The 17,432-nt window shown below is 32.0% G+C and overlaps 2 protein-coding genes and 1 long non-coding RNA gene across 14 annotated transcripts in view; 2 read left to right on the top strand and 1 right to left on the bottom strand.

Annotated features, from left to right (window-relative positions):
* The window catches only part of LOC127712260 (neural cell adhesion molecule 1-B-like), a 210,506-nt gene that overhangs the window by 45,738 nt on the left and 147,336 nt on the right, over positions 1 to 17,432 (bottom strand). The window lies entirely within an intron of this gene.
* The window catches only part of LOC127712269 (uncharacterized), a 138,022-nt gene that overhangs the window by 30,068 nt on the left and 90,522 nt on the right, over positions 1 to 17,432 (top strand). The gene's annotated exons all lie outside the window — the stretch shown is intronic.
* LOC127712286 (uncharacterized) lies at positions 884 to 13,562 on the top strand. Its single transcript, XR_007987014.1, has 3 exons — positions 884 to 956; positions 11,271 to 11,389; positions 13,243 to 13,562. It is a non-coding gene; the product is annotated as an uncharacterized LOC127712286 (long non-coding RNA).

Here is a 17,432-nt window from a genome sequence, read left to right as displayed (position 1 = left end):
GCATAAAACTTTTCCTCAAACTTATAAGTCAAGAAAATTTGTGAGCATTGAATCCCACATAAGTTTAACATTAGGACATATATGAATAAAAACTAGTAAGTATACAGAAAAGAATTTTATATGTACTAAATTTTGTCAATAAATGTAAATTTGAATGTTTATCAATTTTTTAAGTATATTGAAAGTGCAGTATAACATTTTTTGTATTGCTTTTTATAACATGACATCTATAAAAGAAGCAAATTTTGTTTATAATCTTTGAAATTGAAAGATTGCATGATCAATTGTTGCACTGGGACACATTTTAAAATTACAAAACAACGTCCCTGTATTCTTAGATTAATGTTTTTATTCAGAAAAAATGAGCGGTTACATTTACACTTTATCATTAAAAAAAACTTACATTCTTTAAGCTTTAATAAATGTGTGGTAAATGATTGCCAATTAGACAAGGCTTTCTCATTGAATTAAGGTTAAACATTTTACTTTTGTATAGATATATATATATATATTCTTTTACACAATGAAATCACAGTCATAATTGAAATTATATTTATTATATTTTATAAATATATATATTAAATGGTTGTAAGGGTTTAATTAACTAACAGCTCCATGTGGAGGTGCTCCTATGTAAAGGATGCTTATTAACAAAATAATTTGTTATATGTTCCAATGATTTGTATAGTAGGAATGGGGGAACTAGCAGGTACCTATTTTTCACTTTTCACATGGAGAAATACTTTGAACATCAGGTCAGGACAATATCCGTGAATCTCTCGTCCGGAGTCGGTTTTTTTTAAAACGCTTGAAAGATACAGATTATTACGCGTCTTAAAGAGAAGAACGCCGTCAGCCGATGGTCATCAACAGTACCGTACTTGTTTCAGTTAATTTAACAAGACAAACAATACCAAGGAGCTATGAATCAATGAATACTCGAGGATGTACTACAGGTAACTCAAACAAATGATTTAATAGTGCAGGAATAAACAGAAATCTGCAATGACTGAATGAGAATGGTTTTCATCTTCGATTTTGGTATCGTGTTCGTTCGCTCCCAAATAATTTTTATACACGTTCGCCCCATAGGACCTAACGCATCTAATTTCAAATTCCAGTTGAATTGTAAGATATTTCATTATTTGTATACAGTAACGTAGCTTGCATTCTGTTATTCACGAAGTCAAGGGGTCTTAAGCTATCGATTTTTATTAACAATTTGAACAAACTAAAGTTAAACTACCAACTTATTAGTTCATTACCTGCTTATAATTTTTCAATGTTCATATGGATACTTAAATCTTTTAAGACGCATTCATGATTTAGTTTCTCATATCGAAATCTTTAAGTGTCGCAACTTCCCAGATAATGGCAGATTAAAAATTATTTATGAATAATGGAGATGGATATGTCAAATTCTGACTGAGTCTTATACAGTATAAATTTGTCACTTCTTTTTTTATTTGTGTATGATTCAAATCATACGTATTACTATCTTATCTATGATTAACTCAAAAGTTATATAGATAACAAACACTTGGCTGACTTGCAGTTATCACATACATGACACAAGACAATCACTGACAAGTTTCCGGACTTGCTAGCAGTAACTGAAAGCCAGATCAAATACCTAATCTGTTGTACAAAATGTACACTCTAATACTGGTCACGTGGCTGTACCTCACTTTGACATAAGTTTTAACGTCATATCAGAAGCAACACAATTGACTTGAATTGTGTCAATTTTTTTTATTCCAGCATATTTAGATTACAGAAAACTACAAGTGGTATGAATCAATAATGACAACAAAACAATACAGTATAAAAAAGAAGATGTGGAATGATTGCCAATGAGAATGCTACAGGTCACTGTACAGCATGGCCAACTATTATCCTCAGTGTAAGCCAGTACAAGTTATCGCGCATGATTTTAATTTCTTATCCGTCTGATCAGTCTTTTCTGTGTGTGATATCTTATTAAGACAACATGCTGAGTTTGTAAAGACAATGTTGACACTCGTTAATAATTTGACAACACTAAGTAAACAATATTATAACCATATGACATTGTAGCATGCTAGGTTCCGCATGAATACGAGTTGTATAAACTGAGTGACTTTATTTCCAAAAGATAAAATTCGATTTTACCGAATATCAAACATACAAAATAAAAAGTCGAAAAAGGACAAATACGAGATTATGATAACCAAACATATATACATGTATATATATCTATCATTAAATCGTTGGCTTGTTATAGTTTATAAAAGCACTTACATAAAATTAAAATTGTTCTTTAACAATTTCAAAAGCAAGAGGGTTGTAATTGTGAGGTTATATTATATTAGATATAATATTCTTGATTTCAGTAACACCATTTTTAGAGAAGTATGCAATGAGTTGACAATCAAAATATGGATAGATGTAATTCATGTAATAACAAATTACATAATCGAAAAATGATTTACTATAGTCATCAATAGAAATGTTCACACGATGTTGTTCGATTTTGATATATCTTGAACCTTTCTTTCGACGTAAATCCGAATATGAGACAACGTAGATTTTTATCTTGTTTTACCTCCCAGAATTGTATGTTGATTTTTATTTTCACTAACTTTTCAGCCATGATTTCTGAGAGACATTTTTCTCAGAATGGGCCTTCAACACTTAATGCTACTATAGTACCATTGCCCGCGACGATTCATTTTGTTTATAAATCACAATGGAAAACACGCTCATAAACGTATTGTAAAGAGAAATGTCGTATTAATAATGAATAAGTATAAATGTACAGCTAAATTTTCAAATTTCTTTAAAAGTGTCTACATTTAAGACAAAAAATTTAACGATGTGAAAAGCAGCGTCTTCTATGTAAAATAAATTTGCAGATTTTGGCACTGCTATCACATTCACTGGCTAGAACAATAGACAATGTCTCCAAATTGGAAAATGTTTAAAAGTTTGGATGTTCTGACAAAATTTTTCTAAAAAAGATCAGTTTGCAGGTCATCTTACAATGGACACTCTACCAATACATGTTCCTCAGTTTCAACAATATTTATACAAGTTTCACATGTTCGTTGATGCAAGGATAGGTCTCTCACTAACAATAATGATATAGTCTTAGATTACTTGTTTTTTTATAGATATAAGCCAATCAAAGCACATACTAATGAATTTATATAATAATATTCTCAAACTAATCAGCAAATTTTCCCAAAATTTCATTGCATGCCGCCTAAAAACATAAAGAAAGTCCCACAGAAAAAGTGTATACAATAATGTTCCGAGTATAATAAAAAAAGGCGGGGGGGGGAGTACCCTGCCCGGAAATTAATATTACTGATATGTAAAGGAAAGTTTTAACCACGGATTTGAACTTGACAATTTTATCTAAAATTCACACCAGGTGACCAAATACATGTTGAAATTTGTGAACTTCACACGGATATCTTTAGAAAACATGCTAATTGAAACAACAGGGGTCGCAGGCATCTGTTTTCAAGTATAATTCTGAATTTTAACGATTCCAATTATCTTATTCATTTGATAAATTAAAAATTTCAAATTCTGCAAATACATGTACAATATAAATGTAAGAAGATGTGGTATGAGTGCCAATGAGACAGCTCTCCGTAAACTTTACATTAACAGAAAAAAAATTAAAATAAGTTTCCTTTTTAATAAAAATTTTACATAAACATGATAAATGTTCAATTGCAAAATTAAAATTTTTTTCACGATAGAAACTTTTGAAAGGACGGAGACAAATTAAAAATAATATTTATTTTGTTCAATGCGATTTATTTTTCTAAAAGTTAAGTGTATAAAAGGAGAATGTGCATCAAACAAGCAATAGACTAGTAAATTCACATGTACATGTATGTTTCTAAAATTTTGTTTCTTAAACTGTTAAAATATTTTAGTTCAATTTATTTCAATTTTAAGCGATTGCTGTTTTGTAATCTTTAAATTAGCATTACTATATACAAATATTTTCGTATATAGTCCACACTGGCACATATGCTGCCCCTGTCTTATTCTTTTTTTTAAGACTTTGGCAATTGGTTTATCTTGGAGAATATTTTTTTTTTCTCATTTGAAACTTTTGTGCATTGAAATTTACAATTTATAAAGTAAACTTGAAAAGAAAGAGGCTATTAAACCGTCAAAGAAAAAAAAAAAACACAAACAACTCAGTCTACTGAGAATAACAGAAGTTATCACATTGTCATGTGTTAATTATTTATCCATGAATATTATATTTACCTGGTTTGACTTAGAATATTTCTGGTCAACTTCAGAAAATGATCGCATCTCGATTTTTGAATAAAAAAGGTCCTGATTCAAAAAAAATTTGTAAAATATGAAATTTATATCGTTGGATAGATTTAAAACCAGAGAATAAATATACATGCGAATGAAGCTGTTTCTAATAAAGATTTTATGTCAATTCATTAAAGAAAACCCATGTGCACACATTTTTGGTTTCGTATTGTATGTAGTAATAGGTCGTGCACCCGGTGTTCTTTAATTAAAAAAGGCCCTAACTTCTGCAATCCTTATCAAAATACAAATTAAATCTGTAGAAAGCTTATAAATTGAACTTTCAAAATTGATGCCAATGAAAAAGAAATTTAATGATATTTACAGACAATTAGTCTATAGTAAATTTATCGATATCGATTGTGGTCAAATTTGACGCATGCGCAAAGCGGGTGCTGATAATAGTTGCGTATGGCCTTCAACAATGAGCAAAGCCCATACCACAAACCCAGCTATAAAAGGCCCCAAAATCACAAATGTAAAACATTCAAACAAGAAAACTAATGGCATAATTAATGTATAAAAAATGAACGCTAAAAACAAATATGTAACAAAGCAACAAAGGACAACCACTGAATTAATATTACAGGCTCCTGACTTGGGACCAGCACATATAAACAGAATGTGGCGGGGTTAAACATGTTAGGGGAATCCAAACCCTCGCCCTTATATATAGAATAGAATAGAATATTTTTATTCACCAAATTAGGGCCCCAGAAGGGCATATAGCAAACAAACAATATTATCATAAACAATAATATTTAGATATGTATACATTATGACAAGTTCACAGATCAAGTTCAATATATATTCTGTTCAGAAAAAATAACTTAAGTTGTTTTAATTTTGCAGAGCTATTGTCCTTGGACTTAAAAAAATTCACGCAAACAATCAGTTTTTATACGACCGCAAAACAATTTTTGTGGTCGTATATTGGTATGACGTTGGCGTCGTCGTCGTCGTCCGAAGACACATTAGTTTTCGCACTCTAACTTTAGTTTAAGTGAATGGATCTCAATGAAATTGTACCATAAGGTTCAAGACCACAAAAGGAAGGTTGGGATTGATTTTATGGGTTATGGTACCAACAGTTAAGGAATTAGGGGCCAAAAAGGGGCCAAAAATAAGCATTTTTGTAACTTCCAGACATAACTTGTGTGTAAGTGTATGGATCTCTCTGACATTGTACCACAAGGTTCCATATCACAAAGGGAATGCTGGGATTGATTTTGGGGGTAATTGCCTCCAAATTTTAGGAATTAGGGGACAAAAAGGGGCAAAAAACAAGCATTTTTCTAGTTTCATGACAATAACTTGTGTGTAAGTCTATGGATCTCTCTGACATTGTACCACAAGGTTCCATATCACAAAGGGAATGCTGGGATTGATTTTGGGGGTAATTGCCTCTTAATTTTAGGAATTAGGGGCCTAAAAAGGGGCAAAAAACAAGCATTTTTCTAGTTTCATGACAATAACTTGTGTGTAAGTGTATGGATCTTTCTGAAATTGTACAAGGTTCCATATCACACAGGGAAAGCTGGATTTGAGTTGGGGGTAATTGCTTAAAACGTTTAGGAATAAGGAGCCATAAACATATAAACATTTTTAACCGGATTTTCGAAGGAAATATCGGTTATTAAAATGGTGATGTACGGCGGGCGGCTGCCAAACAGTGTCAGCACCATTACATGAAAACGCTTTAAATGTTTTTTTTCAAATTTAAATATGTTGTATCCTGGGACTTAATGAAGGTCTAGTTCAATTTTCAAGATATTAGTGTACCTCCTTTGTGAGTTATCGCCATTTTTAATATCCAAAAGTGGAATTTTTAAATATTTTACTCTTGTTATCTTTTTTTATGACTAAGCATAATGTCTAATCTCATAATAAAAATTGGAGTGACAGATTTATTTGAAAATTATCTATTTCCTAAGTGGTAATGATTATAAGCTATATTATTAGACATTTTGAAGTTAATTACATTATTAATTATTAATTAGATCTGGGTTATATCTTAGCATATAATGTCATTGGAGTGACAGATTTATTTGAAAATTTTCTGTTTCCTGATAAGATCTGTAGGACTGTATATATAAAGTTTGAAATTTACTAGTAGGACTGTATAAATGAAATTTGAAATTAACTGTTCATTATTAGACATTTTGTAGATAATTAAGTCTCCCTAAACCATATATATTCATACCCCCACCTCCTTTCAATTTGAGAATGAGCTTTTATCTTGTAAACGGTTGAGATCCCAACCCTGAAACCATATATATTCATGTATGTGACAACAAAATAAATCAAATGAAATAAAAGGCGAGTCCCCTGGTGTCGACCCCACCCCCTCCTGTTTGAGAACTTGTAAACGGTCGAGATCCCCACTCCTAAACCATATATATTCTTGTATGGGACAATAACACAAGTCAAGTTAAATATAGGGGAAGTCCATGGGGGTCACCCTCACCCCCTTCTGTTTGATAACTTGTAAACGGTCAAGATTCCCACCCAGAAACCATATATATATTCTTGTATGGGACAATATATCAAATCAAATAAAATAATGGGGAAGTCCACGGGGGTAAACCCTACCCCCTTCTTTTTGAAAACTTGTAAACGGTTGAGATCCCCACCCCTAAACCACATATATTCTTGTATGGGACTAATAAAATAAAGCAAATTAGATTTAGGGGAAGTCCCCTGGGGTAACCCCTACTCTCCTTTTTTTTGAAAACTTGTAAACGGTCAAGATCTCCACCGCGACACCATATATATTCTTGTATGGGTCAATAAAACAAATCAAATAAAATATAGGGGAAGTCCATGGGGGTAACCCCCACCACCTTCTTTTTGATAACTTGCAAACGGTCGAGATCCCCACCCCTAAACCATATATATTCTTGTATGGGACAATAAAACGAATCAAACGAAATTGAGGGGAAGTCCCCTGGGGTAACCCCCATCCCCTTCTTTTTGAAAACTTGTAAATGGTCAAGATCCCCACCCTGAAACCATATATATTCTTGTATGGGACAATAAAACTAATCAAATGAAGTAAAAGACGAGTCCCCTGGGGTCACCCCCATCCCCTTCTTTTTGAAAACTTGTAAAGGGTCAAGATCTCCACACCGAAACCCTATATATTCTTGTATGGGACAATAAAACAAACCAAATGAAATCCATGGGGGTATAAGGCGAGTCCCTTTGGGTCACCCCCACCCCCTCCTGTTTAAGAACTTGTAAATGGTCGAGCTTTTCATTATTAATAAGATAATACCACATTGAGGTCCAAAGAGTCCTAAATTAAACATTTGTTTAATTTCATCAAAAATTGAATTCTTTGGTTCTTTGATATGCTGATTCTAACAATGTTTGAGTGTTAAATCATATCTAATTTTAGAGAACTTAGTCATCACTGGTTGTTGTTATTATATTATTGATTATAATTTGAAAAAATGCATCATATCTTATTTTAAAGAACTATTTATCAAGTTTGAGTTATTTCCATTTGCACAGAAAATACTATGGATAAAATTAACCTGTGTTTCATTTCAACATAAATTAAATATATATATATAGGGTTCTTTCAAATGCTGAATTTAAACTCTATTTAGATATTAGATTTTTAGGCCCAGTTTTCAAGTTGGCCCAAATCAGGGTCCAAAATTAAACTGTTTGATTCAACAAAAATTGAATTTATGGGGTTCTTTGAAATGCTGAATCTAACCATGTATTGAGAGATTTTGGATTGTGGGCTCCTTTATCAAATTGGTCCACATTGAGGTCCAAAGGGTCCTAGATTAAACTTTTGTCTGATTTCATCAAAAATTGAATTCTTGGGGTTCTTTGATATGCTGATTCTAATATGTACTTAGATTTTGGATATTGGACCATAATAGGTATTTAAATGTCCAATTTCAAATATATCAGTTCTTTGACTACATTCATTTTGTGTCACAAACCTATGATGTGTCAAATATTCAATCACAATCCAAATTCAGAGCTGTTTTAAGTTTAAATGTAGTGTCCATACTTGCTCAACTGTTCAGGTTCGACCTCTGCAGGAAAATCCGGTTTGCTGTCTCTCTGACAGCCTCTTGTTCAAATTAGTCTACATTAGGGTCCAAAGGGTCCAAAATGAAACTTAGTTTGATTTTAACAAAAATTGAATTCTTGTGGTTCTTTGATATGCTGAATCTAACCGTGTATGTATTTAGATTTTAGATATTGGACCATAATAGGTAAATTAAAAAATTTTAAGTTCTTTGACCACATTCATTCTGTGTCAGAAACCTATGCTGTGTCAAATATTTAATCACAATCCAAATTCAGAGCTGTATCAAGCTTGAATGTTTTGTCCATACTTGCTCCAACTGTTCAGGGTTCGACCTCTGCGGTCGTATCAAGCTGCGCCCAGCGGAGCATTTTATTGTTATATATGCTTGAAGATATTGATCTGATAATTATCATGATTATTGTATTCATGTAGTTTTACCATGACAAGTTGCATATCAAGTTCAAATTTTGTTTCAGTTCAGATGATTTTTTTTTAGCAGAAACTGTTTAGGACAAATGTAGGAATTATGGTCCAAAACAAGCATTTTTCATGTTTCATGGCAATAAATTGTGTATAAGTGTAGGATAACATTAAAATTGTACTACTTAGACAAAAGAAGGTTTGGATTAATTTTTGGGGTTACAGACTAAACCATGTAAACCATTTAATAATTTGGGGCCAAAAAAAAAAAGGATTTTCTGGTTTCCAAACATTTAAGTCTTGAATAATATTCATTGTACATCATTTGTATATGTTCATACACCTGAACTAATATATAGATAAAAGAAGATATGGTAAAATTTCCCTTCACCCAAGATTAAATGACATACATGTAGAAGTTAACATAAACTACAGGTCACAGTTCATCCTTCAACAATGAGCAAATCCCATACAGTTTAAGGGGAAATTGTAAACAATCAATTTCAAATGGTTACAACTTGAAAACTAATTTAATAATGACAAGGGGTCTTCAGTTACTGTTGTAAGACTACAATGGGATGACCTGCTTTTAGTTTAAACTACTGTACCAAATTTAATAAAATCATTAAAAGGGTATCTAATACTATTAATTATGATTTTCAAAACAACAGTGGATACAGGTGAGTGACACAGGCTCTTGAGAGCTTCTAGTTGATATTTGATAGTACAATTCTAAGTTTAATATAAATACATGAAGCAAGAAATACATGTATATTATAAGCTAATTGTTTGCAAAACTCTTTGAGTAGTATTGCGTCCACAAATATACTGTTTTCTCCCGTTCAGCAGTATTACAAGGTATGGGCAGAGGAGTTGACTATTGATAATGACTGATACTGGAATTAATGAAGTAACCTACATGTAGTGTCCAATCTCTATGTGGAGTTTGCCTATCAGACAATCCATTTTTACATGTACCAAAAAATGTACGTTGACAGCCAATGCTAAGTATTAATCTTAAACATATATTCAATGATTGTATGTGCATCTCTGATACATATATTTCGCTGTTGTGGGGCTTTATTTCTGATCAGAGACTGATAAAAATCAGATTATCCTTTATTTTAAGTTCAAATATTATGTACTAGTAACTACATGTACTCAATGTCTTGCATTCATTTAACTAATAGTGATGATGCAGCATCCAACAAAAAGTATATCTTTTTGACCTTCATTTTATGTCTCACTGATTGTGTATATGTATGAATTCTGTCAGATTGTGGTACTTAAAAAAAGTTTTGAGTGTTTTGCACATATACTTTGTCATTGGACTTTAAATAAATTTGATTTCTGATAATGGCAGAATGTTTTGAACATTGCTTCATAGTGATGATCAGATTACCTTTAATCAATATATATACAATGTACATGTACACTGCTACTGTAAAATACAGTTTCCTAAATATTGCACTAATTTTAAAGTAACAAAATAGTACTGAATATTAAAAGTAGATTTCCAATACTACATATTTTTGGTACAAAAATAGTACCTATGCAAAAGTAGCTGTGTATATAAATAGAATTTAATTGTTGCAGATTGATAATTTTTAGTAATTTGAAAATAAGGAGATGTGGTAGGATTGCCAATAAGAAAACTATCATGATCAGCCACGGTCAAAATGAAGGGGATGTAAGCAGTTTTAGGCCACTTTAAGACCTTCAACAATGAACAGAACAATACTGTTTACTCAGAAAACACAGATCAAGTTTGAATTAATTTTGGTGGCGTCACTTTAACTGTTCTAGAGTTATGCCCCTTTATAAATGGAAAAATTGCAAAATTTTTAGTTTAGTTTCCGTTCTCCAACTTAAGTTTGCCTCAACCAAATGTTATGAAAATTATACACAATTCTTATTTCCACAAAACACAGATCAAGTTTGAATTTTGGTGGCGTCACTTTAACCGTTCTAGAGTTATGCCCCTTTAGAAATTGAAAAATTGCAAAAGTTTTAGTTTCCGTTCTCTAACTTAAGTTTGCCTCAACCAAATGTTATGAAACTTATACACAACCGTTCTAGAGTTATGCGTGTTTACAAATAGAAAAATTGCTGAATTTTTAGTTTTTGTTTTCTACTTAAGTTAGCCTCAACAAATGTTATGAGACTTACATACAATGCTTATTACCACAAAACTCAGACCAAGTTCAAATTTGGGTAGCATCACTTTTACCGTTCTTCAGTTATGTCCCTTTATAACTATATGATATGCAAGCAGGGGCATCATCTGTGTTCTCATGTGGACACTATCAACATTTATTTACAACAATTGCCTGTGTGAATTTGACATATATCTAAATGAATTTTCAGTTGTATTGCCATTTTTTTATTTGGAAAACAGTTCATCAGCATTTTCAGGTTCAGGTCTTATATTTATAATAATCACTGGAATTTTAATTTTCAGAATTAGCTCCCCAGATATAAGTGGAAGTGAAGTTATACATGTTATATGTTTCGATGAAATGAATGACTTGATTAGATATACATGTAGTGAAGACCCTATAGATACAGTACATGTAACTGGTATGTATTTGTTACAGTACTAGTATTTGCTGTCAAAATTGAATAACAAAAATGCCGAATCCCGTGCAAAAATAAAAAGGAGTCCACGCAAACTGAAAAACACTATCAATCAACAGATCAAGGGAAAAGTTAATCTGCTATATATACATGTATGGAATAGGCATGTAGTTAGATTTGTTTACCCCTTTTTAGACCATGTAAATTTATGAGAATAGAATTTTATATTCTGGATTTCCTTTGATTTCAATTCTTATTTCATATTAATATTCCCATGTGTTATGTTTGTAGTTTGAGGAAAATTATCAAAATAACTTGACCAAGATTAAACAATAACTGCTATCATGAATTAGGCCATTTTTGTCTTGTCTGCAACTGATTGTATGGTGTACATGTCTCTCTGGGCAGGGTTCATCTTACCATGACCTGATATTCATAGTTCATTAGTCAATAATAAGTTTAATATTTTGGTCTGTTTGCAGAGGCGGATTTAGGGGGGCAGGGGGCCTGCTCCTTTCCCTTTTCTGGGAAAAATTTGGTTGATTATATAGGGAATCACTGAAGCTTGACCAGAGCGGGCCCCTTCTTAGGCAGTCAGTGGGCCCCCACTTATGAAAATTTCTGGATCCGCCACTGTGTTTGTTGTATACTATACAAGCTATAATCAATTAACAGATCAGCTATATTTGGGGTAGGCAATGATTGTAAGGTGCACATGTCTGTCTGGCTTGGATTTTCTGACCTTGGCATTATTTACTTGACAGTATTTTTTTCATGGATCATTGGTTATGTTAAGTTTATATATCATACTTATAGTAAAATTATATCTTTAGCATGTTTAGAACAATCAACATAAAATATATCATGAATAGTAATACAGGCAAGACATTTCAGCGTGTTTACTCGTCTCTTGTGATATTTATTTTATATAAATTTATACTGAGTGCCAATAAAAACACAATTCTGGTCCCCTTACACATGCTACAGCACATGTAATTATGCCCAGCAACAGTCAAGGGGGGGGGGGGATAATATCAATTTACCCCTGTCCGTCCGGATGAGGATACTTTGTTTGTCTGGCTATCTCCTCCTACAGTTTTGGAGGTACAACTTTTAAAATTTGTAATGTTAACATGGCAAAGTTCAACCATAATGAACCGCCACACCTCCGTTGCAGAGGTTATTAAAATGTAGTCTGCTAGATAATCAATTTTCAGAGCATTTGGAGTTTTGATTTATACCCCTATGGAAGCTAATCACAAATTTCTTAACTGGAAAAGTATCAGGTAACCAGATGTTTCCAGAATGCATAGAGCCATAAACATACTGTGTTAGTATTGTAATTTAAATGGGACAAAGACATGTAAGACGGGGGCTTGAAAATGATGAGTTGTGTTTCTATAGGCACTAAGTATACTTATATATACAGGTAATGTGTAGTACACATACATGAATATGGATTGTTTTCATAAGTAATTTATTATAAAATTTGACATGGTATGATTGCCAATGAGACAACTATCCACCAGAGTCCAAATGACTGAATATTGACAACTATAAATGATCATATGTACAGCTTTCAACAATGAGCAAAACTGATACAGCATAGCGAGCTACAAAATGTCCTGAAACAGGGTTGGCAAAAACCTGGGTTTTATGAGTATTGCCCAGCCCAGTGGGAATTACTGGGTTTTACTGGGTAAATCACCATCAAATCACCAATTGATCATGTCTGAGCTTAAATAACAAAACAGTTATCTCCTAATTATAAGTTTGGTAAATCATTGGAGATTAAATTGGTGTTATCTTTTTTGCTTGACTACAGAAACAAACATGCTGATTTTATTATATTACAGGAACTGTAGGAAGTATTCAAAGAGTCTGATTGCTAAGTATGCATTACAGGATTTTATCATTGGAGCAACATCTTAGGAGGAGAAGTGCAAATGTATGAAGGAATCCTTGGGTACAAATAGCAATTATATGCAGAAGAGGACTCTTAAACATTATTAACAGACATGTAGTCATAGTAGTGGTGTTTTCAAGAAACGTAAACCAACTGGAATTAACAATTGTGTATATTTTTTCAACCACAAGTACTTTCAGAATATAATACAATTCAAATTCAAATTATTGTGTCAACATACAAGTTACAGAAAAAAAATGAAAATGCATGTTTTAAAATGAATTTTATATAAAAAATGAAATAACGAGAATTTTTAGCTTATTGTGCAGCCAAACTTTGAGATCTTTAAATGGTTTAGCCTGTTGTTTGTCAACATTTTGCCTTAACCTTAAGATCAGTGTTAAAATGAGAAAAAAACTATTTTTGCATATATAAAATAAGAAGTAAATGGTTGTAAATTACAGAGAGCCTTTCAATATGGTACATTTGTATATCAGCTATATTTCACAGAACTTTCTATTTTAGTTTATTAGTACAATGAGATATGAGGTATACATCAATCAGCCAGCAATGTAACAACAAAAAAACCTGAAAGGTATTAAGGTGCTAACATGCAGTCCTCAACAAAAGACAGGTGTCTAAAAGATATGCCATGATCTATTTAATTGACCAGAGGCTATAAAAAAAATTACAATATGAATCAAGAATAGCCATCAACACCAAATTCTCGGAATATTTTTTTTTATTAAGACGAGATTTTAGACAACCACTGAAAAGGTTTCTGGCTTTAAGCAGGTACATGAATATGTGGCGAGGTGAACTAGTTTTTTTTCTTCAAAACCTTCTCAAAGAGAATTGGCATCTTTTGCATGTAGGTCTTTTCCATAATGTGATTGGTTTGTGTCAAAACTGATGACCACACAATATGACTTATACAAACATAATAAAAATCATCTCAAATGAAATATACATCAGTGCAATCAACTTCTATAAATGACCACAGTCCATAAATCATTTACAAAAAAGGATTGAGACTCAACACAACCAAAAAAGTTCTAGGAGTGAACTAAGGTGCTCTGGATATAATTTATATCCTGTGATGCATTTGCTTGCCTTCTTTTTTTAAGACCAAACAACTTTGGAAACAAAGAAAGTAAAACAGAATGGAAGTATGAACACATGGTCCAGACCAAGAAGAATATTTTTAATGTTTAGTGCGATTGAGGCTGAATTCACTTTAATTTCATTAAAAAAAAGAAGCTCGATTCATGTTAATTTCACGTGAAAAGTTCACGTGAATTTCACGTGAAGGCTCAATTCACGTTAATTTCACATGAAAAATTTCACGTGAATCAGTATTTCACGTGAAAATCACGTGAGTTTAACGTGAAATTCACGTGAAATATTTCACGTGAATTACGCGTATAAGCTCGATTAACGTGAAATTCACGTGAATTTTTTCACGTGAAATTCACGTTAATTTCACATTTAATTCACGTGAACAAAATTTGCCTGTGTAGTATATTCATGTCACTAGCTATCTTGGAACTTATTGTATACAGGAACAAAATACTATGTTTGATTTGAAATTGAAAGAATATAAGCGCATCAATGAGCAAACCAATCAAATTCAAAGTTTATAAATCACATGACTTTGATAAATGATCTGGGCCAATTAGATTTGATTTCAAATTGAAAAATTAGGCTCAATATTTAATAGACCAATCAAATTCAAACATATAATCACATGACTTAGATAAGGTCAAATGTAAAAGCAAAAATGGAAGAAAGTGCAAAAGCAAAGATGAAAAAAAAGATGTGAAACGGTTTTGAAAGTAAATGAAGAGGAAAAGGATAAATTGATGATACTTTTGAAAGAGCACAATATGACATCATGTATTGTTAGTCAGTATATTTATTTTTCTATTCATTTACTTTATAGATATTTCAATAAAACATTATTCTGTAAAGGTGAATATTTATTTAAATAAGATGTCATTTATCTTTAAAATTGGATTATGTTATTATATTATTATAATCATGTGACAAATATAAATGTAAAGAATGCATATCATAATGTTTATATGTATTTTATTATTTATGACTGCAATTTTATTTTAGAAAAGAAATTTGTAAAGAGAAAAAGGTCTAAAAAGGATGAAAGTGGAAGTACTTCTTCGAGCCAAAGAAACAATCAGGATGAAAGTGGTGACAGAGATGACAATGGTGACAATGGAGATCCAGATCCAGGCCATGGAGGCCTTGAATTACGAGAAGGACAATGTCCTTATTGTTTCATCAACCCATGTGTGCTACCTCAAACATTACTGCTCCATGGGTAGGAAATGGCCAACCATCCACAAATGCAAACCCCCAGATACGAAAAGGGATATATAGAAGATTTTGGAAATGTATAAACAATATGTATGGGTGGTTACTTCCACAGTATTTGGATAAAATGAAAAGAGTTGGTGGTGGTGAATGGGTTGTTATGCACCAGCGGGAAATTATGCCTGAGTGTGTTTTGGAACTTGTTAGAGAACTTTATTCTAATCCTGTTGGAATCCAATATATGGGGCAAATGTGGGAATAACAGTAAACTGTGTTTAAATTGTGTAATTATAAATCGTCTAAAACTACAAAATATTGTGTTTTTATCAATGAAGTGAAATATGATGCTAATACATCTGTGTAGTGAAAGCTACAAGGTATTTGATTTTTAATGGCTCAAGTGCATCTGGACACCTCATTATCACTGGTGATAATTCAATGATTTGTCATTCCTCCTGGTGGAAGTTCTTTGGGTTTAAGGTGCTTAACTGGGTCAATATACTTAATGCGACTCAAAATGAGAAACTCAAAAGTTGTGTGTAAATAAAAAATCTCTGTGTAGTGATATTGGACATATTTCTATTTTTAAAAATTGACTGAGTTTAACCATTTGTGTTGATTTGAAAAGTAATGGAACATAGAATAAATTTGTAAAATTTATGGAGCTATTAAATGTGTTCAAAGTATTAAATTTTCAAAGAACTTATTGTGTTAAAAAAGGGATTTTTTACCAGGAGGAGCCGCATCATGAAATGGTGTTCGAGGTATGCTAATCTAAGGAAAAAGTAATCTCACTTCGTACCTCTAAAATTTAACCACATATGTGAAAATGTCACAGCTTCGAAACGAGCTATCATACATATCCAAGTTTACGATATGGACTGAGCTAAAGGAAAAAAACGTCACCATTACCGCCTATGGAAAAACAATTAAAGACTGATAGCCTCTGAGAATATGTTTTTTTTTCCTTCAAATTATCAATAGATTAACATGGACTGTATATAAATTATAACGTACGCTTAGTGATGACAAAAGCTCACCTCGATATTGACACAGATTGACGACTTCAAAACTAGAATATATGAAATACGAGATCATTTTAACATTTCAATTGTCTATTTCTTACTTCACAGCAGTGACATTCTCTTTGTCCAATCGTATGGTGTCTTCATAGCTCACTTGATACTTAACTCTTATGCATGCTAGCACTAAACGGACTTTAGAGAGGGTTTTTTTTCACAAAAGTTTGTAGAAGCGAATGAGGAAGAACGACTGAAATCAACACTACATAAGTTTAGGGTCACAACCACGTATTTTTTAAACGAATCGATATGTCTTTGTATAAAATCACTAGTCGCAACCTTCTCAAGATGCTAAATAAGTTGTCTAGTATGTAATTTTGCTGATTGTTTGAAGATAACACAAAGAAGAACACAATTTGTTTATCAAAGTTTGCTTAGCAATCGTCTTACATCATTAGAGAGACAGATTCCTCTTCCATATATTATGCGATACGATACTCTATACACGATTTGAATTTGAAAATTTAAGTGTCTAGAGAAATACATATCTCATCATACTCGATGCCATGTAAAAATATATACTATATATAAAACCATTTGCAATTTATTTTTTCATGTACATGACTTGTATCATAATCAATCTATATATTTGGTTAGCACCCAGTAATATTACTATAAACGATGCAACATCTAATGGATGCATATACGGATATGTAGACCGCCAACTCAATATCACATGCTGGGTAAGCAGTGGTAACCCAAAAGTGAACGTGTATTGGAAATACAA

Source organism: Mytilus californianus, unplaced genomic scaffold (genome assembly GCF_021869535.1).
Source record: "Mytilus californianus isolate M0D057914Y unplaced genomic scaffold, xbMytCali1.0.p SCAF_8, whole genome shotgun sequence".
In the NCBI taxonomy this organism is placed as follows: Eukaryota; Metazoa; Mollusca; class Bivalvia; order Mytilida; family Mytilidae; genus Mytilus; species Mytilus californianus.
This window is presented reverse-complemented; position numbering and strand designations above follow the sequence as displayed.